This window comes from Lemur catta, chromosome 20 (assembly GCF_020740605.2).
Source record: "Lemur catta isolate mLemCat1 chromosome 20, mLemCat1.pri, whole genome shotgun sequence".
Classification (NCBI taxonomy): domain Eukaryota; kingdom Metazoa; phylum Chordata; class Mammalia; order Primates; family Lemuridae; genus Lemur; species Lemur catta.
In genome coordinates this window covers 34,361,881-34,388,742 of record NC_059147.1, presented here as the reverse complement: position 1 = coordinate 34,388,742, position 26,862 = coordinate 34,361,881, and the positions used below count along the sequence as shown (strand labels likewise).

General features: G+C 51.8%; 1 protein-coding gene across 4 annotated transcripts in view; it reads left to right on the top strand.

The window, feature by feature from the left end:
* ANKRD11 (ankyrin repeat domain containing 11) overlaps positions 1–26,862 on the top strand; it is a 160,468-nt gene that overhangs the window by 46,530 nt on the left and 87,076 nt on the right. For 2 of the 4 annotated variants that reach the window (XM_045533842.1, XM_045533841.1), the window contains exon 2: positions 11,525–11,609. The gene's annotated coding sequence lies outside the window, so the exon portion shown is untranslated. Of the gene's footprint in view, positions 1–10,979; positions 11,170–11,524; positions 11,610–14,913; positions 15,143–26,862 lie in introns of those variants that run through there. The other 2 variants (XM_045533843.1, XM_045533845.1) reach the window with 2 other exon arrangements.

Here is a 26,862-nt window from a genome sequence, read left to right as displayed (position 1 = left end):
TTCCTGCATTGATGCAGCAGCTCTTTTCCGAGTGCAAGTGACTGTTCTCTTAGGTGTTCGTGGACACCAGGGCAGAGGGCGGCTCCTCTGGTCTCCGTGCCAAGGCTCTGGGGCTGGACACAGCACCCAGGCCTGGTCCCTTCTCTCTCCCGCCTCGCACGCTGCTCCTCTGGGGGGCCTTTTGATCCGAGAGCACCATCGGCTTGCGTGGGGACAGGTGGCAACACTGCTTTTCTGTTCTGTGACGATGTGTTTGAAAGCAGGAGTTTGCTAACTTGGCCTGCCCTTAGCGGTATTCCTGTGCCATCAGGAAGGGAGAAAACGGACACTGTACTGATGGAAGCGTGCTCGTTGGTCTGTGGGTAAGGCAGATGCAAAGAGCTCTGCAGGCCGATGTGCTGAGCCGAAGGTTGGGAACTCGCTGCGGCCGCAGGTGCTGTGCAGTCGTGGCCACTCAGCAGGGGCCTGTCATGGAAGACTCTGGAAGGGGAAGGCTTTTCACTTCCTTGATTTTTAATTTCTAAATACTTTTGTCTGTGAGCTACATTTATTTCAGGTGAATTTTCATCTGTTTCAAGAATGTAAGCTGAGTGGACCAAAAGGGTAAGGGAGAGATTTTTAAAAAAAAATTATGGTAGTGCTTTTACATAAAGTGGCCACATGCCGGTTAATTACGCATTCTTACCTTCTTTGACGTCTAGGATTTCCCCTGTACTGTCTCTTAGATTTTAGGGCACACCCGTGACCAGTCACCGTGAGATCGGTGTCCGCGTCTGCCTTTAGTAATTCATGACCCAGTGGGAGCCTGCGGGGCGGCAGGGGGTGCTGGGTAAGGTTTCCTGGGTGTCGTGGGGATGTAGTGCACAAATGTAAAAGCAATGCACATCTACCCCAGAGATGTGAAAAGTGTGGAAAGATACAAGAAGCAAGTGTGTGTGTGTTTGTGTGTGTTCCACGGCCTGATATAAAATACATGTCTCACTTTGGGTTTGACATTGGCAAGTTTGGGAAATGCTGATCTTTTCCTTGTCAGCCCAGTGTCGTCTCCAGGCCAGAGTGAGGTGCGGACTCCCCCCTCAGCTCTGCGGGGCGTAGCGGGTGGGCGCGTGGTTGGAGGTGGAGACAGTTAAGTTGTTATGATGATGCACGTGAAGAAATACTGAGGTGGCTGAATTAGAAACCAGGGTGGTGGCGGTGGGGAAGAGAGAGGGGTGTCCAGGACAGACAGTGGAGGGTGGGTGGGCCCTGGTGCCCCGAGGAGGCAGCGGCTGAGGAGGACAGGACGTGAGTGCCGCAGGGGACCTGCCTGGGGAGTTGGGGCTGCACAGCGTCGTGGTGACGGTGCAGAGGCGGGTAAGGCTGCCCAGGGAGAGCAGGTGGAACCAAGTGGAGACAGAGGCAAGAGAAACCGGGATGGGATCAGGGAAGCCTGGGAAAGGGAGTAATTTATAGGATAAATGCTGTTTGGAGGCCACATCTGATGAGGGCCAATTATGTTCCTGGCTCAAATGGAAGATGAACTAAACCTGCCTGGGTTGTGCAGCTGCGTTGCCAGCATTGTGTTGGGGTCTCGGGTTAGGGCAGAGCCTGTGGATGGGGGTGGGCTCTGTGTGTGTGTGTGTCCATTAGGGCACAGGCTCTACAGCCTGGGCTCCATCTTGGCTTATGGGCAAATTGTTCATCCTCTGAGAACTTAGTTTCTCATAAGAAAAGTGGAAACGATACTGTCACCTCGTAAGGATGCTGTCAGGCCCAGGGGACCCGCTCTGGAGAGCCCGGGGCTGGGCCATGGGCGTGTGGTCAGTGTGGACGGGTGGGGACTCCCGCTCCCCAGCTTGCTCTCGGCCGTGCCGCGTGCCGGGACGGTGCAGACCGGGGCGTGTCCGTGAACCACACAGAGTCCACTCGGGCCTCGCAGTAAGGACGTCACGTGCCTGCGCTCGCGTGGGCCAGCTTGCTTTGATGTAGCTTCTGTACTTCACAATTCTTAATGAACAAAGAAGCAGGTTTTTTGAGGTGACTCCTGGGGGACTGGAGGGTTTCACTGAGCGGGAGCGGGAGGGAGCAGCAGATGTGCGCCTTGGTTAGGGGCCACGTCGAGGCAGTAAGAGGCTGGGTGGGGCTTAGGGTGGCTTCCGGGCTGGCGCTTCCATTTCTCAGCCTGTGTGTCCCTCCCAGGATTGCAGGGGCTGTTTGTGGTGGGGAGCAAGTGCAGGTGGTGGGGAGCCCGGCAGAGCTCATTAACGGGACTTTCAAATAAGAATGTGAAAGATGACACATGAGGAACAATCTCTCTTTTGTTTGTCTTTAGTGATTTAATTCATTCTGGTGATGTTCCTTTCGTGACAGGGCTGGGTGTCAGGGTGCGGGAGTGAAGCAGGAGTGGTGTTTCGGGACACAGTGAGACCAGCCTGCAGCGGGAGCCCCTGCCAGTGCGTCACTGACAGAGCATCACCCTCACCACGGGGAGGAGCGTCCCTGCCTCTAGGGATGTCTGGGCATGCGGGGGAGCGCTGCCTGCCTCAGCGCCAGCCCAGGCCTGTGACGCAGAGTGTGTGGTCCCACCCCCGTCCCCTTCCTCATGCCCACCCTCGCACCGTGGTCCCCAGCTCTTAGGGGTTCAGCTGTGCGGGCCGTTGCTGGAGCTCACGTTCTACACGGAAAGAACAGTATGCGTTTAGGGACCGTGGAGTATTTTTAAAGGAAAAGGGTGTTATCATGTTGGATATTGAAGATATTAGACTTTTGGAACTAAAAAGGTTTTAGGGATTATCAAATCTATACTCTTGTTTTATAGATTAATAATCTTTTTCCCTTTAGTACTTAAAACAATCCTTTCAGAAAGACCTGGCATCCTGTGAGTACTAGACACTTCAACTGTATCTTCCTACTCTAAAAAAGGTTTAAGAAAACTTCTATAAGTTGTAGCATATAACATGTTTAAAGGAAAACATTTACATTCCACATCCATTTCTGGATCACTTGTCTAGTTTTGGAAAAAAGCTGGATTTTTGATGGGCATTGCATGGAATGATTGAGTCACCTTGGAGACTGCTGCTGTCTTTTTTTTTTTTTTTTTTTCTTTTGTTGAGACAGAGTCTCACTCTGTTGCCTGGGCTAGAGTGCCGTGGCGTCAGCCTAGCTCACAGCAACCTCCAACTCCTGGGCTCAAGTGATCCTCCTGCCTCAGCCTCCCGAGTAGCTGGGACTACGGGCATGTGCCACGATGCCCAGTTAATTTTTCATATATATTTTTAGTTGTCCAGCTAATTTCTTTCTATTTTTAGTAGAGATGGGGTCTCGCTCTTGCTCAGGCTGGTCTCGAACTCCTGAGCTCAAACGATCCTCCTGCCTCGGCCTCCCAGAGTGCTGGGATGACAGGTGTGAGCCACTGCGCCCGGCCAAGTGCTGCTGTCTTAATATTAGATTTTAAGATCCATAAACATCGGTTTTTTCCCCCCATTTATTTATATCTTTAATTTCTTTCAACAGTGTTTTGTAGTTTCCTGTGTATGAGTCCTGCACCTCTTTGGTTAAATTTATTGCTAAATATTTTATTCTTCTTACAAATGGAAATGTTTTCTTAGAGACTTTGTTTTCAGATTGCCTGTTGTTAGTGTGTGGTGATGCAGCTGAGTTGTGGCTTGATCTTGTGTCACGTGACGTTGCTAAACTTATTTATTGTATAGTTTTTTCTTTGGCTAGATTCTTTAAGATTTTACATTACTTTTTTAACGGTGAGTTTTCTAGCTGGGCCCACTTGAGTTGCGGCTGTGGTAGTTTCTGGTGTCCTGTCTGTGCTCCTGATGTGGGTTGGTGCCTGGCTGCTCTGAAGTCCTGTCTCTGTGGGTCTTACCCGGGGGGCAGGGGTGGAGGAGACTGGGGAGCTTTATCTGATTCTGTGGTTCCTACTAAATGACAGACAGGCTGGCAGTTAGTGTCCTGCAGTCTGTCGTTCTTGGGTTGTTCGTTTTGTGGAAATAAAACAGATGAGTGTTGTGAGAGCTTGTGAATAAATGGGTAGTTCAGCAGGAGCTTCCCATGAATGAACATGTTCATTGCCCGTGACGGACCATGGCGTGGTGGGTTTAGCAGTGGACCCCACAGACAGGCAGGTTGACAACACGGTCATGCTTTCTGCTGAGTTTTGCCATTTAGGGTATGATGCTGATGGGGAATTCTGTGGGCTTGCTAAGAGCTGGAAATAACATTGGCTATAAGGCCTTATGGAAAGTTGGTTTTACGACTTTGTTCGTCAGAATTTCAGGTGTGTTTGATTTCTGAGCGGCAGCCAGGTTTTCCTGCTACCGTGGGGAGGCAGGGAATTCGCTGCTCTGGGAGCAGGTTGGCTTCAGGCCTCGACTTCCTGAGGAAAGCCAGCGCCAGGGATGACGTCGCCGCGTCCTGGTCACTCCTGCTGGGCAGAATCAGCTGGTTTTACACGGAGCAGTGTTGGCTCTTCCACTGCCCTTCCTGCCGTGGTGTGGGGTGCTGTCTCCTGGCTTGCGCTCGAGTCTCTCTCTAGGGGCGTTCATCATCCAGACTTTCAGGTGTTTCCCCAGTCTTTGATCTACACGGTTTCCCTTTTGGTTTTCACTATAGCTATGCGTCTGTTTACTTTAGAAAACTCATTTTTTGTCATTTCCCTGGATTTGGCAAGGAAAGGAAGGCTGTGGTATGAGCTAGATGCCTTCTCTGAGGACTGGAGGGCAGCCCCTCGGAGCTGGCGTTAGTTCCTTGGAGAGCGAGTCCGTGGCTGCCAGGCGTGGTCCATGGTCGGCTTCCAGGGAGGCGGCTGTGCTGCGTTACCCTCTCCCGTCATTCTGCAGCCATTCGTTTTGCACTTTCTTCTGTTAAGGGGTATAAACGAAATTGTGGGGAGGATAATTTTGTTTCTTGTTTTGTTTTTCCTGCAGTAAAAAGAAGCATTTGAATCTAAGAAAGAAGCCTGTTTTTCCTTCCACCTCCTTCCCCACCCTCACCTCGTTTCTAGAGTTTGTTTAGTTTAGTTGCCTTTGTTCCCTAGAGCTTCCCTCTCTAATCAAACAGTAACAAATAGCCCCCCACCCTAAAAAGAACCGCAGGAAAACCGAGAAACAAATAACTGAGCACTTTGCTCCTCCCAGCTGAAAACAGGGCCTTGTTTCCCTGGAAGGGAGCCAGGGTCAGAATGACATTGGGGGGGACTCGCTGGGCAGCCCTGCGCAGTCAGAGTGGGGGTCTGTGGGCTCCCCGCACTGTCCCGGGCGGGAGAGTGGTAGATAGAGCTCCTTTGCCCGTGGAATTCAATCTGTTGTACCTTTGTGTGACTGAGAACTTTAAAATAAGCAAGGATAGATTTGTGGTCTTCGAACAGTGTTCTCTTTAAGTCTTCTAAGGTTATATTTTAAGGAGATTTTTAAAGCCATAATAAGAAAAGTACGCGTGTCTGTATTTCACATCTTCAGTTTCCAGAGAGATGGTGGTTGCCAGTGTGCGTTCTCACGGATCCAGGTCAGCCAGCTTGGACCTGCGTCCTGGCCCCAGAGCTGTGCTGCCCTGGCTGAGCGTCTCACACTCCAGGGCCTCAGTTCTGTCATCTGAAAGGGGGGATGATGATGCCTACCTTCTGGGATTATTGTGAGGGTTGAGTGAGTTAATATTAGGTAAAACCATGTGGAATTCCCAATATTGGGCCTTTTTTTTTTTTTTTAGAAAAATTAGTTTATATATTCACATACACTTGGAAGAAGTAATTCAGAGAGCTCCCTTGTACACTTTGGGCTGTTTCTCCCAATGGTAACATCCTGCAAATATAGTATCATGTCACAACCAGGATGTTGATGTTTATAGAATTTACCAGTCTTGCTCAGATTGCCCCAGTGCTGCTTGTGCTCAGGGCTGTGTGAGAGACACAGTTTAGTCCCCGGCACTTTTGTCACGGTGCAGGTCCCTGTGCCCACTGCTGTCAAGCTGCCCAGTAGTTCCACAACCATGAAGATTGCCTGCTGCTTTTTTGGACCCACACCCGGCTCCTTCTGCCCTGTCACCCTTGTTCCTAACCCCTGGAAGTCACTAATTTGTCCTCTATTTCTAAAATTCTGTCATATAAGAATGACATATAAATGGAATCATAGGAATGTGACCTTTTGCCATTGGCTTTTTCTGCCCGGCTTAATTCCCTAGAGACCCCCCAAGTCATTGCCTGTATCCGTAGCTCATTCCTTTTCATTGCTAAGTTGTGTTCCATGGTGTGGTTGGACCACAGTTGGACCCAGTGAAGTACATCTGGGCTGATGCCAGTTTTGGCAATTACTTTGTTTTTTTTTTTTTTTTTTTTTTGAGATAGGGTCTTGCCCTGTCACCCAGGCTGGAGTACAGTGGCGTCATCATAGCTCACTGCAGCCTCCGGCTCCTGGGCTTGAGCGATCCTCCCTCCTCAGCCTCCAAGTAGCTGATTTTGACCTACAAAAATGGCAGTCTCAGACGGTTCGGTCTAGTTAGGTCAGGTGCTGAGCGGTTTATTGCTGTGAGTGTTGGTGCTTCCTCTGGAGGGCAGAAGGGTCGCGTGTTTCATCCCATCTCTGTGCCTGTATTTTAACTTACTGAGAAAGTGTTTATTAGGAGAGCCACAGCTCTGCTCTAGTCCCTTAAAGCCCAGCCTGTGCTCCTGTGCTCTCAGCACTTCATGAAAGGGGCACGATGCTGCTCTTCGGTGGGGGCGAGGAAGAGAGAGAGGCCCAGTCCTGAGGCTGTTTGGGGGTGGCCGATGTCCCTAACCCAGGGCTCAGCTGTGCTAGCTTGGCCAGCGTGTGGGTGCCGGCCCTGGACCCTGTTCATGGAGTCGGCAGATGGTTCCAGTGTGGACTCAACCAGTTAGCCTGACTTACACCAGTGAGAACTGTAGTTCCACGTAAGATTGGGATTGAAAAGGTGGTTCTCTGGCCCACAGTGTTGCGAGTCCTGTGGGCTAAGGCCAGTGCAGTAAGCCCAGGCTTTGCTAATTTGCATTCCTGGGCATGGAGGGCCCTGGGACCGTGGGTAGAGGGAGGGAGCTCTCCCCCGTGTGGGCTTGAGCAGTGTTCAGCGCTTCATGAACCGAGTGTGGGGCCCCTGCAGGTGGCTCCGTCTCTTTGGTGTTGACTGGAGTTAGTTACATCAGTGTGGGTAAAAAGAACTGCTCATCTTACACCAAGTGAAAACTGTGATCAGTTATAAGGTCAAGTGTGAGTGAATTAGATATTCATAAATGTAGATGTATAAGTAAAATTCTTCTAAAATTTGGGGTTCCATTTGAGGAGAAGAGGGAGACTCAGTGTGCTGAAAACATTAGTAATCTTGGACTTTAATTCTTTCCCCAAAATAATAATCACATCTATCCAGACTCCTTCCAAGGCTCTGATTCCACAACAGGGACAGCTGTGGGTGGGGACTTTGCGCAGAGGGGTGGGTGGTGGGTGGGTGGAGTGGCACTTCCTTGTCATGCGGGAATGGAGGGGAAAGCCGGACAGTGTGGTGTTTTGGTACCTGTGCCCGTCGTGTAATGGCTGAATCAGGCTAGCGAGCGTATCTGTCCCCCAACACGTGTCATTTCTGTGTGGTCATAATAGTCAGGCTCTTCTTCTCCAGCTGCCTTGGAGTAGACAAACATTATTATTGTAGTCACCCTGCTGTGTAATAGAACACCAGAACTTATTCTTGCTGCGAAACTGTAAGTTTGTACCCATTGATAAAATATTTTTCTCTGCCCCTAATGTGGTGAATAGCTCATTATAGACAGGGATTGTCCAGATAAGATAGAGTAGAAAGGCAAATTTAGGCTGGGCATGGTGGCTCATGACTATAATCCCAGCACTTTGGGAGGCCGAGGTGGGAGGATCACCTGAGCCCGCGAATTGGAGGCTGCAGTGAGCTATGATGGCGCCATTGCACTCCAGCCTGGGTGACAGAGTGAGACCCTGTCTCCAAAAACTAAAAATATAAAAGAAAGATACATTTAAAATCTTGCCTTACTCTACCATTTAGAGATAACCACCATTAATGTTTAAGATACTTTCTAATTTTTCTTACACAGATTGTATCTGGCAAACTTCGTTGGCACCTGGGATTATCATCTTGTCTGCATTGCCAATCCTGTAGGTGGAAACATCTCTCTTGCTTTACCTAGATTCTTGTTCAGGTTGTGCATAGTGAGGACCCTCCACCCCCGGTCCCCGGCACCTTGTGTTGCCGACGCTGCCTTTTCCCGTTTGCGCAGTCGGTCTGCACAGGTCTGCGTGTCTTGGGCTGTGGACACACGCTTGGCTGCTGCAGCTGTCGGCTGACAGCAGGGCGCAGACCCTGGTGTGTCTGTTTTTAAACACGGCTTGGTGGTGGTGGTCTTAATGTGAGCATGCATGTTAAATACAGCTGCTTTTCATAACTTAGAATATTTCTTCAGTGTTTATTCCAGATATTTTAGAGGTTCTTGATTTGTTTGTGTTGCTTTCCAGGAATACCAAAGTCAGTCACCAAACTTTGTTCCCTTAGAATGAAAATATCTTTAGACCAGGTTTGGGAGACTGGGAGGTTCTGTTCCCAACTTGCTTTTAATACCCTGTGTGACCTTAGGCAACAAAAAATGATCTTACTTTACCTAATTTGGGCTCAGTTTCCTCATGTGTAAAGCAGCGGTTGGATTAAAGCATTAGTTCTCTGCCAGGCTGTTTTGCCCTGTAGGGGACTTGTGACGTTGTCTGGAGACAGTTTTGGCTGTCACAGCTTGGTGGGGCTCCTGCTGGCATCTGGGAGGGGGGTGCTGCTCAGCCCGTCCCACGCACCGGTTCTGCTGCACGTGTCACTGCCGCTGGGCTTGAGAATCGTTGAGTTAAAGATGGTCTGAGTTTCCTTCAGAATTCTGATGGTAGATATTATTGTCATTTGCTGTGTTCCTGTGTAGATAGTCGTCACATACTGTATTTCTGATACTGCCTTTATAGAAAAGGTGAGAAGCCTCATGACAAATTTGCTGCTTTTCATTAAAACGAAGTTGTGTTGCCATTGGAAACTGCTCATTCACAGTTGTTTTTAATAGTCCTTGAGGTTAGTAGCAGCTTTGATAAATCCCGCACAGGAGCATAAGGACAGAAAAACCAAACCTCACTCCATCTTTGCAAAACACATGTGCGTCATAAGTGTCATCAGGAAACCGTGTTGTTCTTTTGGACGCTGAGTGCAGAGTGTGGGAACCTTGCTTCAGACCAGCCCTGGTGTGCTGGCCGTCTGCTGTGCCTGTCCGTGTGTCCCTTACTGAGTTTGTACTCCTGATGTGTCTGGATGGGGTGTGGTAAAATGAAAGCGGGGGAGGGTTTTTTTTTTCCCTTGTATACTGGTTTAATTCTTGAAGGTCTCAAAGCTCTCCAGGGAGATGATACAACTTCATTGAGTTTTCTTTACAGAATGGTACTGCAGTGTAGTCTTTCCCTTTTAAAAGACTTGGTAGAAAAGAAATCACTTCATTATTTTCCTGCACCTTTTTTTTTTTTTTAAGACAGAGTCCTGTCTGTCTTGCCTTAAGCGAGGCTGGCACTACTGCAGTGGTGCCAGCCTCGCTCACTGCAGCCTCCGCCTCCTGGGCTCCAGCCGTCCTCCTGCCTCAGCCTCCCAAGTAGCTGAGACTACAGATGTGAGCCACCCCACCCGGCTAATTTTTCTATCTTTTGTAGAGACACTGGGTCTTGCTCTTGCTCAGTTTAGTCTCGAACTCCTGACCTTAAGTGATCCTCCCACCTCTGCCTCACAGAGTGCTAGGATTACAGGCGTGAGCTCCTGCACCTTTTCCACCCTTTAAAATTTAATATGCTTCTTAAATTTAAAATCAGCTTTTAAAAAAATTTCCTTATTGGGAATATTAATTATGTTTATATGGCAAGACTACTGTATTTTATTTATTTGATTTCTTATGTATAGAACCCTCTAAAATCTGGTATTATAATAATTCTGCAATATTGTGTTATATACAGTCATTTGCTCTTTTTTTGCTGTTAGACTTTGGATTTACCTTCAAATTGTTGAAATTGCTACATTTTCATATAAAAAGATTGATGAATAAAAATAAGTATTTGTCTCAGTATTTAAATTAAATTCCTAGTTGTGAGTTATAGAAATAAAGTATTTCAGTTAATCACAAAATGGAGCGCGACCCCCACGGCATGTCCCTTGCCTTCTCTTTCCCCGCGAGGTCCGCTGGGACGGTGGTGGAGGGGGCAGGTGCTTTGGCTCCCGCTGGCCGTGCTCTGCCGGCACTGTTGGCCGCCCTCAGTGCCCCTCCCCGCTGGCATTCACCTCCCTCAACACCACCACCAAAGGGAACCGTTATTTTGAATTTTATAATTTCTTTAACTTTTTACTGAAGTTTTACTATGTGCATAGGAAGTCAGATGTATTGCGTTTCATGTGCTTTTGGAAGCTACAGGTGTGTTGGATATATTCCCGTAAGACCTGCTTTTTTATTCATTGTGACTTTTGAGATTCAGCTATGTTGATACGTGCAGGTGTAGCTCAGTAATTAATCAGGAAATGGTCGCACTCGGACGGTGGCTGTGGAGTGTGGACCTGCACCTGCCAGGCAGGCGCTAGAGCAACCGGAGCCTCTCTGGGCGGATGTGCCCACGTGGCTCAGCCGCCCTTTGGGGTACCACCGGGTGCCGCCCCGTCAGGGAGGCCCTCTGCACACAGCTACCCCCAGACAGCATTTTACAGTCACATTTGCAAGATGTGTGGGCATTTGTGGGTTTGCTGTGATCCTCCGGTGTGTCCAGAGTTGTGCTGGGAAGTACTCAAACTCACGGGGGAGGACATTGGGATCCATTTCTGAACAGGGCTCATGTGAAGTCTGTGTCTTTGGGAACAGACCCCTACATAGATTAAGGCCGTAAAGAGAGTAGAGTGGGGTGAGGTGGCCTCGCCTGGTGCAGCGTAGGCGGGAATGGGGACCCCGAGCACAGACTCAGGGCTCACGGATGCTGAAGGGCCTCCAGGTAGAGGAGAGTGGGGGGCGGGGGCCAGGTGGGGCTGGTGAGGAAGGTGAACCAAAGGGAGAGTTTAGGTTTTATCCTGAGTGAGGCAGGAGGTCCACAGAGGATGCAGAACACTTTGGCAAAGACTGATGACTGTATTCTGAGATTTCTGTCAAGTGCCACCCACACCCAGGTATGGAAACGCTGTGAGTGGCCCCTGGGCGGGTGAGCCTGGTGCTGAGCCCTGTCCCCAGGGCGAGCCCCACCCAGGTCAGTGGACAACCAAGGCCTGTCCTTCTCTCAGGCCCCTGCGCGGGGCTCTGTTCTCTAGGAAAGACGGGGAGTCGGGGTTAGGATTCTAATGCACGGCCGGCCAGCGCACTTCTGGCAACTTCCGCCGTCACAGGGAGCCGGATCAGGTGGGAGTTACAGAGACGGGAGGAGGCGGCAGAGTAAGGGGTTCGGCCCGAGTGAGGGGAGACGGAGCACGGAAGGACTGAAGCTGAGATTCTGTGTTTACGTGAGCTAATTTGACTCTCTCGTTTCAGAACATACACAGCCCTGCTCTGGGACACGCCTCTGTGGGATTTAATACACAGTCCTCGTCAGCGTTGACTTTGAGCTATGGAATCGGTAAATATTTTCCTATGTTCTTTCTTATCCATTTGTGTCATTTTCATTGGTTTGTAAAAATGAGTATCAGAATAAAGCCTAAGTCTGCAGGTTGGTTTTCCTGGGCTTGATAGAGTTTTAGCTAAATGTCTTGACTTTTGTTCCAGATGTCACCTAGGGTGTTTTCTGAGTGGTTAGCAGTGGGCTCTCGGGTCAATAAATGGCATCGTTGGTGTCACAGTGAGAGGAATTCTGCTAAAAGATTTAAATAGGTTGGTAGCCTAGTCTGTAAAAGAAGTTTATTTCTCCTCAACTTCCTCTGTCTAGTGTTCCCCATGCCCACATGGTCTGGAGACACTGAGGTGCTGTGTGTTGTGTGATCTGTGTGCAGTGCATGAAGAGTTTATACGCGGGGTAGCTTTTATAAACCACGAGGAGCCTGGTCATCACTGTCTCCGGGCGCAGGCCGCACGGGCCCGGTGCACATTCTACTCTGGGTGTCCTGTGTGTTGTTGACTGCTCTTGGCAGCTACTTGTGCTCCGAGAAGCTTGAGGCCGTGTGTGTGGCTGGTGGGTGGGGAGTGGGGACACTGGCATATTTTTGGAGAGGAGGGGCAGCTCCTGCATGAAGACTTTGGCCTTGGTCTGGCCAAGCATGTGTTGCTGGAGGACAAAGCCTCCCCTGGGAGATGCATCGTGACTGGTCATTGATTTTCCCGTGTGTGAGTTGATAGCAAGTGGAAAGAAAACTGGCTCCTTTTAGTTTCTCCTATCTTGGCCAAGTGATAGTCAGTGTTTTACAGCAAAACAGTCTAAACGTACATCATCTGTTTGTGGTGTCGCTCCTAGCAAACACGAAGGAACCTTTCCTGCTGCTTCCGTGGTGAGTTTTCTTAGTCTGTTGTCCGTCCTTTGTCTCAGTCTCCACCGCATCGGGCCACCTGGAAATGCTCTGACTGGTCTCTTCCGCTCGACCGAGCACTTCCTTGGAAGTAGGAAGTGGGGCCTGACAAGGGGATCTGCAGTGGCCCTGCCAGAGGCCTGGAATTGTCCTCTGCTACTCTGCAGGGTGGGTGGCAGTGAGGAGCCAGCCGGGCATTGGGCCTGCTGGTGACCAGGGTTTGCAGCTGGGCTCTGCGTGGTTGTCACAACGGGGGGGGGGGGGGGGGGGGATCATGGCAGGGCGGGTGCGTGAGGGACCAGGTGCCTGGGAGAAGGAAGAGGCAGCCACGGGGAAAGCCGTACCTGCCCACACCTGGAGTCTGAGCTGGGCCTCTTTCTCAAAAGTGTGTTGACCTTAATGTGTAATGAGGAAAAGCAAAATGCCTTCTACCTTAGTGTTGAAAATTGGATTATTGATAAGCATTTGGTGATTTTTCAAAATACATATTATCCTGATCAAATGGAAACAAGGTATCAGTGATTGTTTGCCGACAGAACCTGGGGTTGGCCTGACTGGCCTGGTGCTCTGGTGGGTTGAGAAGAACAGGCATGTTTAGGTTTTATGGCATAGGCAGTGTTGGCTCTGACCATACCAGGGCAATAATCTAAATTGTTCAGTGCCATTTGTCACTTTGGTGACCTGTAAGTGTTTAGGTGGTAGTGATGTTACCAGTCTTTTTTGTCTGTGGTGGTTGGATTGAATGAAGGAAGGCCGTTGGCTCCAGGCTTTTCTGACAGCTGGGGGTAGGGGTGGGGGGTGGGGGGCGGGGTGTGTCGAGGTCAGGTCACCGCGTGTGAGTGAGGGAGCTCGGGACCTGCTGGGGCAGCATCAGTAGCTCCATCCTGCGGGAGTTACTCAGGTTCATCCTTCATGGTCTTTTCTGGCATTAAAATTCAGGGTTTAAAAAAAAAAATTTGCAGTTTCTCTAATATTTTCTGTTGTTATTTATATCGTTCATTATTTTTTATTTCGGTCACTGAAGCTTGAACAGGAGTACTTTAGATCAGATTTAAGATCATTTTTTCTGATAGGTGGACTTGGTCAGGCTTCTTAAGTGTGTTCTGCTGTGTCCTTTTCTCCCATCTGGGCATGACTCAGGCATCCATTGCGGGTGGATTCTGGACTGGTCACGCCATGAGATGCTGCCCGTGTGGCTGTGGTGACCTGGGGCCCAGGCCGTCTGTGCTGGCTGGGTCGATCATTGCTAGTTCTGTGACCTTGGGCCCATTTCTTCAGTTCTTTGAGCCTCAATTTCCAACCCTGTAAAGTGGTAAGGGCAATACCTACCTTAAAGATTTCTTTAGAGATTAACACTTTATGGAAATAGAACTACATGAAAATGTAAGATATAGTATTTTTTTTACCTTTCAGTAGCATAAAACTGCAGTTTCAGCTGACGTCTTTCCTGGCCGGGGTGATGGGAGTGCCGCGGCCCCTGTCCACACCCCCAGGTTCGTGGTGGTGGTCAGCGGCCGTGTGGGCCGCAGCCGGGCTGCTCTCCAGCGCTGACCCGAGCAGCGTGTGGAGTGGGGCTTCCAGTGACGTTTCCAAAAACACTTTGGTTTTTGAAAGTGGTATATTATGATAATAAAGGCAGTGTTGTATCTATTCAAGGAGGCTTAGATTTAATGTTTTATATTTTTAATTGGACACCTTTATTTAAAATAGAAAAGTGATTAGCCTTTGACTTGCTGAAATGCTGAACTCCGATGGCACCCACAGGAATGGTGCGCTGCGCGTTCTCTGTCCCCTGCACGGTCTGCGAGCAGCCTGTGCTTGCCCTGGAGCACGGCGCAGCACTGACACGGCGCTGCACCCCTGAGCACCCGCGGCACTGGGGGTCTCCTGAGCGGCAGACGCCCCTCCCGGGTGCCGGGATGCCCGGGTGCCCGCCTGAGCGCAGGGCTGCTGTGGCGAGGGCAGCAGTGTTGTCCTGGGCCGCCCCACTGAACCCTCTGGCATCGAAAGCAGAGAAGCCCTTCCTGGGGTACTTGGCCACCAGGTCGTGGCCTGGGCGCGTGTGCTGGGCTGTGGCCATGGTGCCTGGGGGGCTGTTGGCTGGGCCGTGGGACCGGGCTGGAGTTTGCAGGCTTAGGTCCTAATGCTAATTCACTTCCCTGTTTCAACGTAGAAAGTTCTCGTTCTGATTTGGAAATAGATGACAAAGCATACTTTGCTTCATTATCAAAGAAATATGCATAGCTAATTATGCAAATATAAATTACCGAATTTTTAGTGTAATCAATTTTATTGTAATTTTAGGGTTTAAGGAATTTTTGTGGTTAGGCTCCCTTAAACCACAAATAACTTACAGAATATGAGATGTTATTTAAATTAGATTTGTTAAGATAAAAATTAGCAGTTGTGTCTGGTTTTCCCCAGGAGCTTGGTGTCTCCCTCTCCACGCACGCTCTTGCTGATGCAGCCCTCGGGGCTCCTAGCCCACTGCCCCTGCACTGCCGGAGAGCCCCAGCGCCCGGGCTGAGAAGGTTTGGGAATGGAAGCGGCTGCCCAGGTGGCGTTAGCTCTGGCTGTCAGCGTCGTGCTTCTGTCTGAGTGTCCTTCGCTGGATGGGCCTCTGGTCTCTGTGACCTCCACACACTGGGGGCAGGTAGAGATGGCGCTGGGGACCCAGGAAAGGTTTGTGGGCTGTGAAGGACTTCATTCCTTCGTTATAGTATCGCTGTTATTTTCTTTCCATTATTAACTACAATGATTCTCATGGGGCCAGTGTTTATTTTATTTCATTTTGTTATTTTTAGAGACAAGGTCTTGCTCTGTTGCCCAGGCTGAAGCGCAGTGGTGTGAGGACAGCTCACTGCAGCCTCGAGTTCCTGGGCCCGAGGCCTCCTCCTCCTCAGCCACACGTGTGCCACTGGGGCCTGCCCTGTGTTTCACTGTTTAGTACCAGCAATTTGCAAAGCTGGCTTTAGGGATATTTTTGCCTCCATGTTTTTATATTTGACGGTAAAAAGGTTTTGCCTGGATCTGGAATAGAGTAGATGCTCGATAAGTTCTGTTAAAGTTAAGACGACTGCTGTAAAGACCCTGAAGTACCTTTTCACTCTCCTGCTTGTTTCTTGGTGAATGTAATTGTGTTCCTGTAACAAATAAGGGCTTTGTTCACCTTAAAAACTGTCCTTTGTTAGAAGAAGTTTCACTTACAAACTTGCTTAGATTTTCATGGGAGGAAGAGGAAGGCAGGAGGAAGGAGACTGAGGTCCAGTGTGGCCTGAGCACCCTTGGGCCAGGCTGATGGGCGGTGTCTGGGGAGTGGCCAGGAGGGTCTGGGAGGCATCTGCATGGCTGGCCGGTGGGTTTCTCAAGTTCTGGTGTGAACTGGTCTTTTCCTCCACTCCAGAGCAGGTGTCTTGAGTACCTGTTGTTTGTGTGTCTGCTGGGAAGAAGGCCGTGTGACGTGCTGGGTGTCGGCAGGGCACCGACACCCTGTGGAGCCACCCGGTGGCTGTGGAGGGTGAGCTGCCCCGAATGTGAAGATGCGGTGTCTGGTCTGGCCAGTTCATTCTGTCCCTTCTTGGCAGCAGCTGCGGTCCCTCCTAGGTTGTCTTGCAGGTGCAGATGCTGAAGGCGGATCCGTGTGGGCACAGGGTGGTGAGGTGGGAGAAGTGGAGCGATGCGTCGGGGGCCCCGGGGCGGCACCAGCACATGCGCAGGGAGGTGGGGAGGGCACCGTCTCCCAGGCGTGGCCCTTAGTGTGTGGACAGTGGCAGCCACACCAGCGTGGACTCCTGATCCCTGGGCCATGCAGGGGCCCCCCAGGGCCTCCTGCCGCTGTCGCCTGACTTTCTGCACGCCAGCCACTCAGGAAGCTGTGTGTGGAGGCTGGGCAGCTGGAGCAAGTTGACTTTGGCAGTGGGAGCGGCTATTGGGGAAAATAAACACTGGGGCTGTGTTAGCACATCAACAAGATAGCAGCGCTTTGGGGACCCTGCGTATTTCTGGAGGGTAGGACCCGAGTGGTGGGCAGAGGGCAGCCTTCATAGCCCAGGGTGGCCCCAGCCCTGCAAGGGTGTCTTGCACCTGGTCTGCAGGCCTGGGCTGTGGCCCACCACCACGGCCCCCGGATCTCCCCCCGCCGCGGCCCCCGGATCTCCTGCTTCTGTCCACTTTCTCCATCTCCTGATAGCAGCCTCTGTTTAAAATTATCTTGGTTTTTGCTGTTGGGAGCTATAGTTCCCAAATATTGCTCCCTGGTGCCTGACTAGATGCTGCCTTTGGGAACAGGCTTTGTAATGACTTCACGAGAATGTTTGGTGGTGCTCAGAGGCCTGTGCCCACTCTGTTGGATTCCATGATATTAAATTTTATGTTATAATTGTGTCCTGTAGCTGCACAGCAAGCAGTGTTACACACATTTAGATTGAAATTGAGAAGTGAGGCTGGGCATGGTGGCTCATGTCTGTAATCCTAGTGCTCGGAGAAGCTGAGGCAGAAGGATGGCTGGAGCCCAGCAGTTTGAGGTTGCTGTGAGCTGTGACGACACCAGTGCACTCCAGCCGGGGCAACAGAGTGAAACTCTGTCTCAAAAACAAAACAAAAAAAACAAAAAACCTGAAAGTTGCCGGTTTATATGCAATCAGATTTTATTAAAGAAATTCTATAAAATGCCAGGGTATTTTGGCAAGGTGCTACCATGTTTTGAACTTCAGTGTCACAGTTGAAACTTCCAGTAGCATAACAGCCAGTTTTCCTGGTCCTTGGGTGAGTTTGCTGCCCTGCTCAGCCCTGCCCTGTGCTTTCATGATGCCGTGAGCAGAGCAAGAGGCTGGTGCTCCGGGAAACACCGGCTGCAGCTTGCGGAGGAGGAGCAGGCATGGGCGAGGGCACCCCACCTGACCCCTGTCCACGGGGGGGGGGGGGTGTCTTTGACGGAGTGGTTTTGTTGGTGGCTCGGGGTGGTGGAGCCTGTGGGATTTGAGCCCTGTCGAAGCCTGGTGATGGATCGGCCTAACGCTGGGCCGGGGCCTGAGTCCTGTGGAGACGGAGGTTGGGGCCAGGTGAGGGTTTACAGCCAAGCGTGGGTGATGCTGCGGCTGGAGAAAAGGTTCATGGAACTTCCTCGAACCAACAACCTCACTTAAAAAAAAAAAAAAAAAAATCCCTTCTTTCTGTATGAGGCTGTGCTCTTCAAGGTGCCTGATGCCGGGCTGTGCTGTTCTGCCCCTGCAGCTGCTCTGGCCCTCGTGCAGGTCGTCTGTGCCCTTTGCCTCGTGACTGTTGTGCTCCTTCCAGCGCGCTGGGGTGGCGTGTCCTCTGCGTCCCCCTGGGCTGGGGCCTCTGCGTCCCCCTGGCCTGGCCTGTGCTCCTCCCACCCCGGGAGAAATGACACTCAGGCACAGCCTGTGTGTTCGTATCTTCCAGGAACTTCTAAGTCTGTGAGAGGGGTAACTCTGCTGGGCCTCTCATAGATCTTGTTATGTTCTCCTTTTTCTTCTACAAAACCCTAGGAAGTAGCACTTTCTACATTTTTTCGTAAGAAGATTCTAGGCTTCAAGGCCGGGCGCGGTGGCTCACGCCTGTAATCCTAGCTCTGGGAGGCCGAGGCGGGTGGATCGCTCGAGGTCAGGAGTTCGAGACCAGCCTGAGCAAGAGTGAGACCCCCGTCTCTACTAAAAATAGAAAGAAATTATCTGGCCAACTAAAATATATATATAGAAAAAAAATTAGCCGGGCATGGTGGCTCATGCCTGTAGTCCCAGCTACTCGGGAGGCTGAGGCAGTAGGATCGCTTAAGCCCAGGAGTCTGAGGTTGCTGTGAGCTAGGCTGATGCCACGGCACTCACTCTAGCCCGGGCAACAAAGTGAGACTCTGTCTCAAAAAAAAAAAGATTCTAGGCTTCAAAAGATGCTGAGTAAGTAAGGTTTTCAAGGTGCCCCAGCTAGCCATGGCAGAGTGAGTGGTGTGCGTGCTGGGGTCTGTCCTTGTCTGTCCACCGTGCTAACCCGCAGGGGTGAGGGTCAGGTTAGCGTTTGGCCCCAGGGACAGTGGCAGGTGCATCCAGCGAGGGGCTGTGCTTTGGGCGCTTGTCCCGCCAGGGCAGGACCTGGGCCTGGGCTCTTTCAAACTCACCACTCGTCTCCAGGGCCTGAGCACACAGGTGCACTCCAGTGTCTTGCTCCCGGCCAGCTGCCGTGTGCCTAAAATGTGCCTGGGCCAGAGCGAGGCCTGGAGATAGAATGAGGGAAGTCTGGGCTGGCTCCTCACACCTGTTGGGGGTCACGGCGAAGCTGTTTCCGGAAAGCCTGTGTGCCTGTCCTTCTCTTCCTCCTCTGTCCAGCAGGTGCGGGCCACTCTGCCCTTCCCCCGCGAGGTGGCCGTGCCAGCCTCACTCTCCTCTGGCCTGAGGCTGAAGGAAGCATGTGCGTGTGTGTGCTGCTGCGTGCCGTTTGCTTTGTGTACACAAATGCAGTCCTCGTCTCGGGGCTGTCACCTGTCCTGGAGCCTGGGGCCCTGGGAGAACCGTGGCGGTGGGAGGGAATTCTGGGGACACTGGCGTGAGGTTTCCCGGGGAGCCTGTTGGCTGAGTGTCTGCATGTACCCAGTTCACGGGCGAGTCCTGGAGGCTGCCTCGCCTCTTCTGGTTCCGTGTCATTGGTCACACTTGTGCAGTGTGACAGCTTTCTGTTGTCTGCGGGGGAGGGGCTATGCCCCTGCCTGGCAGCTGTGGCTGAGACAGACAGCTGTGATTTCCCGCACGTTGCCGTGGGCATGTTCTCTCTCTGCCCAGGAACTTAGCAGGTGGCTTTCTTAGGTTACCGGGCGACTGGTTTGAGCAGAGGTGTTCCTTTCTCGGCTCTGTGTGTGACTGTGGTCCCACAACTGTGATGCCAGCCCTGGGGAGGTGGGTGCAGTTCCCACTGGGAGTGGGCCGAGGGCAGTGGCCTGTGGCCGGCACTGGGGGACGGGCAGTTCAGCTTTGCCGGGTCGTCCTGAGTTTCGTTCTCACGCTTCCTCTGTGAACCTCAGACCGTATCATCTGCTGTTCGCCTTCCTCTGTCAACTCTTTTCGGTCCTTTCCTTAAATGTTGCTGTTTCTTCGGGTTTCCTGTGAGGGTGTTGTTGCCAGTCTGTGTGTTCTTACGTGTTGCGATTTGTTTCCCAGGACCTCGCTGCCTCCTTCCGTGCTCCATGGTGGTCCTTCTGCGGCCCCCGGGAGGGGGTCTCTGTCTCAGGAAGCCCGTGCCCTGGGACTGGTGCTTTTCCTGTGCTGCTGGTTGTGTCAGCTCCAGGGGGACACTGGCTGCCTTCTCTGAAGAAGCCTGTCCCTGTCCTTCCTGCAATCAGAGGTGGATTCTGCGCTGGCTCAGCTGCCCTGTGCTCCCGTCAGTTTTCCGTCCCCTGGTGGTCAGCGTCGGGCGAGAGTGCGTCTGCCTTCCTCACGGCCTGCCGCCTGTGTGCGGGGTAGGGGCGTGTCCCAGGGACGGGCTGCGGAGTCCATGTGGGGCACCTTTGTCCCCTGCCTCCTCCAGGACCACTGCTAGTCCCAGAGCATGTTTGGTGGTCTGCGATCTGCTCCCGCCCCCGGCCGTGGGAGAGGTGGCACTCCATGGTGCCCCAGGCCTGTGTGTGACAGGAGAGTCAGAGCTGTGGGCACGAAATGTGTCTGTCCTGGAAACCGTCGTGTGTGTACCAGCTCAGAACTAAAGGTCTGGGAGGGCTTCTTGCCCACAGCACTGAACTGTTGCCAAGTTTTTATAATTAAGAAACGGGGGACAAAGGGTATAACCAGACTTCGGAGCTTGTGATCTGGCTGAAGTTTGCCGGAGATCAGCTGGGGTTCGCGGTGGTCCATCCTGTGCTCAGAGGGTCGCTGGGAGGGGATGTGAGGAATTTGAGCTGTAAGTGCAGGGTCTGGCTGGGAAGAGGAGCTTTCTGGTCGGCCTTGGCCCCCAGAGCCACGTTTCCTGACAAGTAGCTGTCAGCACATGGCTCGAGCAGCAGTCAGGAAGTGTGATAAGGAAGCCGCGTGCGTGCAGAGGCTCTGAGCACAGGTGACTGCAGAGTGCACCGCAGAGCTGGGTCTGCCGCACAGCGGCCCTGCAGCCAGCGTGGACTGCGTGTTCATCCGTGGCCCCGTGAGAGCATAGTACCGTGTTTGTATCGTGCCGCTTCTGTGTTTAGATGTGTCTAGGTACACAGATGGTTCCGTCGTGTTGCAGCTGCCTGCAGCATTCACCGTGGCACGCCGCGCAGGGTTGCAGACCCGCGGCCAGGCGTGTAGCAGGCAGTGCCATCTGGGCCTGTGTGAGTGCTGAGTGCTCGCTGTGGCGCTCCCGCGCTGCAGAAGTTGCCTCACGGCGCCTGTCTGAGGTGCGTCTCTGTTGCTAGGTGGTGCCTGGCTGCACTGTGTTGCCTCTTCCCTGTGTTGCCTTCGTAGGGCATCAGGTACCAGCTAGAGTTATTTGAGAGCACTGTTTCTGGGGAAAAACTGCTCTGAAACTTAGTTAGAAATAGCAGTACAGACAGGATAGGACCGCGGTCCCCAGCCCCGGCCTTGGCCTGTGAGAGGGTGGGCCCAGAGCCGCACCCCTCCCTGCTCCGTCGTGGGAACGTTGTCTGCCATGAAACTTAGGAGGGGGGCACAGCGGGAGGTGGGTAGCGGGTCGGTAGCTTCACTTCACCCGTGTTTCTAGCCGAGCCCCGACGCTGCCGTGCGGCTTCACATACCTCCGTGGGTGCCCAGGTGAGCCCGAGACAGCGGTGTTAGGCCTGGGGCGGGACGCTGAGAGGAGAAGCTACTAGAGGCTTCTTTTTGGAAGTCTGATTTCAGTTTTATTTAAACCAACACATTGCATTTACGGTGGTCTACGGTGACCACTTTCGCTAGTGTTCGCGTGCCCACTCTGAAGAAAAGAATGCCAACCAGACGTTAGCAATGTGACTTACGTGGCGATTTCCCGCGTGTGCAGTGACTTTGAAAATCAAAGCGACGTTTGGATCCATGATGTCTGTCATCCTCAGAGCAGCTCTGCGAGGTCCACAGAGATGAGCTACGGCCACGTGGACCGCCACGCGGCTGGTAGTTCCTAGCCTGGGTTTAGAACGCTAACAGTGTGTCCGGATCTTTAGCTCTTCCAAATGTCACCAACTTCTCAAACACAGTTTAATTTTGTTTAACTCACTGTGGCCCCTTCTGGCCATTTTTGATCGGTGAGTGCTGCACACTCAGTGGACAGCAGTGGTGGCTGCTTGCGAGTCCCCCCCACCCAGTGTGCTGGCGCGATGGCCTGCAGGTGTCCGCTGAGGCCACCACCTGTGCGCGTCTGCAGTTGCTCACCGCCAGGCAGGAGGTGTCCCTGTTAGATGACTTTGGATGATCTCCGTCTCGACGTTCAGAGGATGGTCCTGGGCCCGGATCTCCAAAAGCGCACTGTAAAATTGGACATCATGTATCTTATTCCTTTTTTTAATTTTTTAAAAGACAGGGTCTCACTCTGTGGCCCCAACTGGAGTGCAGTCACACGGTCACAGCTCACTGCAGCCTCAACCGCCTGGGGTCAAGCCTTGTACCTTGCTGTTCCTGCTGAGTCACAAGGGAAAGTAAAGTCCCAGTTGTGCCTCAGTCTGAAGTGCGTGGGCCCCTTGTCATCGCACTCCTGGTTCTGTGGCCCACGGGGCACACTGCTGAGTGCCACACGGTGGTCTCCTCAGAGGTCCCGTCTTCGTGTGGGAAGGAGCTCAGACAGCAGAAACGTCTGCCGGGTAGGCCAGGCCTGCCTCTCTGTCATTTGGTCTCCCCTGTGCTGCTGACGGGGAATGACACAGCTCTGGGCCTCTGGGGTCACTCTGAGGGGACAGCCAGGAAGCTGCAGCTTCTTTGGGGAAAACATTCAGGTTTTGTACTGCGGGTGGGGGAGGGGAAGACTTCCCTGTGGCCCCTTGGAGCTCACAATAAAGCAGATTAATAAGAGAAAGAGTCACAAGTTACTTATCATGTGCTTGGGGGAGAATCACAGAGTGGGGTGCACAGGTTTATGTGCCCTCATTTTAGAGGGGAGGTGAGGGGTGGGGAATAGAGCGATTCTCTGGAGGGGCAACACGGGGTTACTTGGGAGGATGAGTTGGGGGGGTACATTTACTTACAAACAATCCTCTTTGGAAATTAACCCAAGAGGATTGTTTTAAAAATGGACTGGGCTCTGGTTGCATTCCTGATCTTCCCCCGGTAGCTGCTGAGATGATGGGAGGGGAAGGAGAAAGAGTGGTCTCTGCAGACAGAGGGAAAGCCCCTTCCGAAGGCTGTTGATCTCTAAGGGCCTTTAATTCAAGATACTCTTTATACCAAGGAGTCATGTTTTGGGGTGAAATTCCCTGAGCTCTGTCAGTGTGTGCATGCCCAGTTGGCAGCATTTATGGTGGAACCCGAGCAGTCAGACACACCGGCAGTCTCGTGGGTGAGGTCTCGGAGATTTTCCAGACAGGGCAGCAAAGTCCAGCCAGTTGTTTGTGTCACAATGTCAGCAGCAGTGGGAAGCTGCCCTTCAGGTCCTGGGGTTTCCTCCTCTCTCATGGGGTGCTCGGGTTCTTGGCCTGTGTGTGACGCGGCACCACGCGTCGGGCACGCGGCAGAGGCTGGCGTGCAGAGTGTTGTGCATCTCCAGATGCTGGTGCCCCGTTTGACCACGTCACAAACTCCCTGGTCTGCTCCTCAGAGAAGCCTTGAATTCTCTAGAAGCTGCTTTCTCACAGGCAGGTTTTCCAAGATTCTTGCCTTTGACGGAAAGCTTGAAATTTTTTTTTTTTTTTTTTTAGCATTGACAACAAATTGATCAGGTGTTTTCTCTGAAGTTGCAGCCTCCTTTTGTGTATTCTACAGAATGATCTGCCAGTCCCCTTGTCTGAACAACTGGAGCTTGTGTGTCCACACGTGAGAATGGCGTTTCCTGAAAAAAAGGCTGTTGTGCTTGGTCGGCAGAAGTGTTAACTGCGGACTTGTCATTTTGTTCTGAAGGATGCGCACAGGATGAGCGCTGACAGCTTGGGATTTAATGCATTTAAAAATTGTTGCTTCGTCAGAGGCTCTTGAGTTAATTGGACCATCATGCAGGGTCCCCCAGCCACACAGGCATCGTTACTGTGAGGATAACTTCAGACTCGCAGCTGCCCTGGAAGGGTTGCAGGGACCCCCAAGTCTCCTCGGACCACACCTAGGGAACAGACACCTGTACCAGGCCATTCAGTCTGTGTGAGGTGGAATGAATGTGCTCGGCCCCAGGGCTTATTGACAACTTGAGAAAACCCCACACCCCTAGGAGAATCTGTTTGTGTCAGTCACCTCCACAGGGCACGTGCTCGCAGCTTTGTGTGCAGTTCCAGGGAGCTCCTGATGGGTGGACCCTGGGTAGTGAGTGCTCTTCTGGAATTCTCATGGAAATGTGAAAATCAGCTTCTCTGTGGAGTAGGTCTGAGTGTCTGTACCTGGGTTTGTGACCACAGACTGCACACACATCTTCAGCTGTGGGCTGGCACCACAAAGCTGTTTGTCCTTCTTTTTGATCTCGTCTTTTGGTGCATACCAGTAGCAAACAGACCACGTCCCCACGGTGCGGGACGGGTTTCTTATGTAACAGCCTGCCGCCGGTCCGTTCTGCGCGGACTCTGCTCCCAGGATTACGGAGCTGGGAGAGGTCCAGCCCGTCCCGCAGCGCACAGCCCTTTCCTGGGGCTCATCGCGTTCATTCCGCTTGCATAATTCCTCCTGTTACGAAGCTGCCTCCAGACCGACCTTGCCGCTCCATTTTTAGAACAGGAGGCTCTGGGTCACTTCAGTGGTGGTGTGTGCTCCTGGCTCACCTTAATCTTGTCCTGTAATTCAGCCTGGTCACTTGATTTAACAATTTGTCTTTGTTATTCCAAATTTTCAAGTTCTTTTAGGATGATGTGGATTGCAGTGACTTTTTTTTTTATGTTATGTATTTACTGGTTTGGAGATCTTTTTAAAGTTAGGAGTTCTCTGTATTCAAGTCCAAGTAGAATTGGAACAATTGCTCTCTCTGAATTCGCTGCAAGAGAACCTCAAGACTTTCCGACAGTCTGCTCTAAATTGGAACTGAGGACTCTGAACTTGTAAGAGATAATTCAGCTGCAGCCTGTGTTCAACTCTTCAGGCCATTTATTATGGAAATGATTACGTATAATCTTACACACATCTTTAATGAAACTCATGATTGTAAAATGTGACTCCTGTACCTGAAGGTGGAGTTTTCACGTTTTACTGAGATGAAGAGGAGGAGAGTATAGCTGGTTTTTGTGCAGCAGGTATTTTTATATTAGGAGAAGTTTGATGACCACTGAGAGGGAGAGGACAAGGCCGTTTGTTTCCCAGTGACAGGGAAGGCCAGTGTGGAATTGCGGTCTTAGGATGTGCCTGTGTCCTGGGAGGAGCAGGTTAGAGACCTTTGGTGACATTGGCTTGTAGCCTTGGGGTGGCCTGGGCAGCTGGCCTGCACCTGGGCCCCGTGGGCGGGGAGGCAGAGAGGAGCATCGCTGCGAATGGCGGCCCTGCCGGCCTCAAGTGGTCCCTGCCACACCCGTTTCTGGCAAGCAGTGGCTTGGTCTCTCCTTCCTTGTAGCCCGCAGAATTAAATCAGCCTCTATTATAAAAACTCTGATTTTGGGGGGGGGGGGTCACATATATTTTGTCACACCTACTCATGCAGATTAAAATGGTGATTCTCACTGATGTGTTTCCTTCTATTCATTAAGTATTTGCAGCTGTTACGTGCAAGCTGCTGGCTTTCCAGAATGAAGGGTGACAGGCCTACCTGGAATGTTCCTTCCTGTTGGCATCGGGCAGCTCCTTCCCCATCTAGTCCTCATGGATCCTCCGGGGTGGGCATTATCGTTCCACTTAAAGAAGAGGAAATCAGCGTTTAACGGGCGTGGAGTCCCAGGTGTCGTTGTCTCTGAGGCTGTGGTGTCACCTGTGAGCACAGGTGGCTGAGGCTGGCATCCTGCTTTCAGAATATTTATGATGTAGCAAGAAGCTGCCAGGCCCCGAGTGAGATGCTGACGGTGTCTGGGAGAGGCAGTGAGCAGTGGCCGAAGGGACGGAGACCACGGTTCTCGGGGGCTGGGCCTTCCAGAGGCTCCCTGCAGAGACAGCATTCGGGTGGGCTCTGAATAATAGGCAAAATTTGAACAAGTGGCCATGAAGTTTAGTTTTTGTTTTCTTCAACTGACTTCAGTCTGGAGATGGTCATGTGGTTTAGAAAAGGAATTTTGGGTGAAGGAAACAGAAGAGTCCTGCAGAATACAGACCACGGCTCACTGCAGATGCAGGCGCAGGGCAGTGGTGAGACACGGTCATGCTCAGTGTGTCTTCTCACCGAGATGATGGACTTGGTCACAGTCCTTCCCAGTCCTTTTTTTTTCCTAACCTCGTGTTTAGAGAACAGCAGTCTTGGGGCATTTTTGCGGGAGAACCTAGGAGGGGGCTGTGGGTGAGCTTGGCAGTCTTGATCGGGTGAGCTCTGGGAGTCTTGCCTACAACGGGTGCGGGCGCTGGGCTCCGAGGGACACTGGGGACCGGGCCTGCCCACGCGCAGAGAGCCCTCAGCATGCTGCTCTTTCCCTGTCCCCGGAGAAGGTGGACTGGGAGGCCCACTGTTGAGTTTTCAAAACAGACATAATTTTTCTTGTTTTCATTTTTACCCATTGTATGAAATACAAGAAAACGCAGGAAGGGGGGAAATCTACCTTAAACTCCACTGTCCAGGTAATGAACTTAGCGTATTGTTATCCTTCGGAACCTTCCTGATTTCCTGTGTACGTGTCCTGTCAGTCATGGAGAACCCATCAGTCATGGGGTGTTTGAATCAGTGACAATGTTTGTGGTTTTGTGTATTTCGTGTATTTGTGTTGTTCTGTCAGTTTTTACTTCATGTATTTTGAGCCTCAGTTATTAGGGGCTCTGAGGGGGGAAAACCAAACCTTCCTCTGCCCTCGCCACAGCAGCAGTCAGCACAGGAGACCCTACGGCCCAGGTTGGAGCATTTCTCCCCGGCAGCGGGGAGATGGTGCCCACTTCGCATGGCCCTGAGGTTTTGAACCCCACAAGTGAACATGTCAGAAAGGGTGGACGCATCTTTTGCCCACAATGTTAGGGTTCATATTCTGCGCGAGCTTGGCTATACCAGTTGGAGGGACGGAGGCCGTGGGTTTCTCTGTTTTGTTCCTTCAGGAAGTGGTAGTACGGGCTGGGAGGAAGGCCTCGGATTTCCCTGGGAATCTAAAATCCCATCACTTTTGGTGGATTTCTGTTACCTTGCAACTTTCACCCCGAGATTAATCGTGTTCCCTTTGTGGTC